The sequence below is a fragment of the Akebia trifoliata genome, chromosome 7 (genome assembly GCF_017979445.1).
Source record: "Akebia trifoliata isolate Shusen 1 chromosome 7, ASM1797944v1, whole genome shotgun sequence".
NCBI lineage: Eukaryota > Viridiplantae > Streptophyta > Magnoliopsida > Ranunculales > Lardizabalaceae > Akebia > Akebia trifoliata.
The window spans coordinates 17,316,201-17,318,940 of NC_141381.1; the positions used below are offsets into that span (position 1 = coordinate 17,316,201).

The 2,740-nt window shown below is 35.7% G+C and overlaps 1 long non-coding RNA gene across 1 annotated transcript; it reads left to right on the plus strand.

Annotated features, from left to right (window-relative positions):
* Positions 1 to 300: 300 nt before the first annotated feature.
* LOC147398290 (uncharacterized) lies at positions 301 to 2,055 on the plus strand. The gene is made up of 3 exons (XR_015179815.1): positions 301 to 441; positions 1,017 to 1,318; positions 1,433 to 2,055. It is a non-coding gene; the product is annotated as an uncharacterized LOC147398290 (long non-coding RNA).
* Positions 2,056 to 2,740: the final 685 nt, after the last annotated feature.

Here is a 2,740-nt window from a genome sequence, read left to right on the forward strand (position 1 = left end):
GGTTTCGGCTCGGATATCCGTCTTATCGTCTCTCCTCTGTTTGATTCTCGCTTGTCAACCCAAATTATTTGTAGCTGATGTAGGGTTGGGTGCATCGTTGTTTTTGCAAGGACTTTGGGTTCTGCAAACTGGATTGTCGCTCTACGTAGAAGGGTTTATTCCTGAAGGGTGTCATAGGTTGTTGGATGTGGTGAGTGGGGTTGAGGGATCGACGAAATGTGATTTGGAGGAGTCGCGGTTGAGAGCGGTGGCGATTCTTGATCTGGTATTTGTGATTCATGTGATGTTTGTGGTGGTTATAGTGATGGGTACTTATGCGGTTGTGGCGAAGAGTGTTGGAATTAGGAGGTTTGGGTCATACGAGGCATTGCCAACATTGTCAACCGGGGAATCAAATCATGTCCAGATGAAGGCATTGTCGGGAACCCAGGCGTGATCTTGGTGGGGTTTGCCCCTTTTGAATCACTTTTTTTTTTTTTGTTTTACTTTGTTGTGGTTGTTGAAATACTGAAAACTGTTTGAAATTCAGAGATATCTGTGTATAGTTTTGAATTGGGCCTGTTCAATTTGTTTGTTTTGGCCTTTTTTACTTCCTTTTTGATTGTTTGGTAAGGGTTTTGGAGGTCACAGAGAAAAAAACTTATGGGTTATGCTACAATTCTGATAATATATTCAATTGGAATGTCTAGGACTTCGTAATAGAACACATTGTAAGACTATAATTCAAGATGTTGATCCTCCTCTTAGATCCAATGCTTGAATCGATGCACACACATATAACACTCGTCTTTTTTTCTAACTTTTTTATTCTTTAGACTAAGTTGTGATGATTCGTTATTGGTCGATAATTTGAAGCATGGAAATTTAAGTTGTTCAAGATGATACATTTTTATTCTTTCCTTGTATGCTTTTATGAAGGTTTTGAAATATCCAAAGAGATTCCTTCTAGTCATCTTTTTTTATGTGGGTTTGCTCATTATTTTCTTAAAAGTTCTTTGTCTGACATTATTTCACAGTCTCACTGGTTCTGAGAATGCTATTTATTGAGAGTGGTTTTATAACATACATTGGTTATGGAGAAAGTGGTCTTGACTCTTGAGGAAGGGAGGGAGATATCTATTGGATAAGAGAAATGTTGATTTGACCCCACAAATAAGATTATGGGGTGTGAATAGCCAATTCCAAGAGGCTTTCATGTTCTTTCTTGGCCACCAACCTAATGCTATCTATGGTCTTAAGTCTACTTTGAGGATCTTAAAGGCATAAACACTGGACCTTCACAAGCATTATGGAAAGGATCACACGGATAAGAAAATGTGTAATGCTTCCTAAGATCCAAAACTCAAGATGTTTCTCTTTTTTTTTTTTGAAGTAAAGATTTATAATATTGATCACAAAATGTAACAACCTTCTCTTTCTTACGATGACTCAGGTATTGATCACCAATGAGAGATACTCCAAGATTCCCTCATATATGGTTTGGGAGGAGCTAGACTATTACAGGGCTCTTACCAGTGATAAGGCCATGAATACATGGCACATATTTAATCACTTTAATCGGACTTTGAAGATGTGTGAACTAGAGAGAGTTCTAGAATCTTGAGGTGGGATAAGTATGTGGGTTTTCCGGTCATATTCAAGTAAGTGATTTTGTTGGGGAGACTAAAACAAAATAAAATCCACTTTTTGTAATCGTTTCTCTTTTGTTTCAGAATATTTTGAATGTCACCTTCAGTCAAACATCAAGCGCCCAATCATTGTATAGTATAATCATACTTGATTCCTCACCCATGTTTTCTTTGTTATCTGCAATTAGAATCCCAAATCTAAGCTTCTCATTCATTAGATAACATTTAGAAGTTTGGTGTTGAGAGTTTACATTTTTATGCTTGGTTACTCATGTTTCAAGTTTTCCTTCATATTATTTTTACGAGTTTCTTATTGTAAAAGTAGAACTTTCCCAACAAAATGTTCAGTTGCTATTGTTTAATAGAGTTAGCCGTACATTTTCTTCTTGATTATTTCATGATACTTATGCTTCTAGAGCTCTTTGTTTTGAAGAAGGGCAGGAAGATCAACTTATTAATATCGTCATACTTTGTGCTTAAAATTTTGTGGAAGTTTTGCCACGCCTTCATGTAAATTTTCAACAGTGCTTCAGTCCAGAAGATGTTGCTATTTTGAGGGCTCTGTTAGCGGGCAAGTGTGATCACATTCATCTCATGAAGTGGCTGTTAGCAGTCAAGAAGGTTAGTTTCAAGCATCTATTAATGTTATTAAATTTTTAAATATATTTGTTTATATGATAAATTGTTGAAATATTAACTATATTCAATTTTGAATATAAATCTGGAGAACTAGAAATATTTACAGGGGTCATAGTCATGGTAGCAGTAATCCAAAATGATTTTTGTAGAAAGAGAGATTCCAAAGTGTAAGCAAGCACCATTTGAACAAAACTTCCTGCAATTAGGGTATGGATTTTGGTTTATAAGCTCCTTCATGCAGATACCTGAGTCCACTCTTGAGGAAGTATGCAAAGGAGCTATTCCATTTATAGTGGCTAATTCGTTGTAGGAGTGACTGTTGGCTCTTGTTTAGAGCATTTTTTTTTTTCATGAAATCTTATTGACTAGTGTAGCAGAATTTATTATTATCAGAAATGAGGACACCTTCATGTTTGCTCAGTACATTTTAGACTAGTCAAAAATGCTGTTAAGATCAATAAAATGTATAAAAT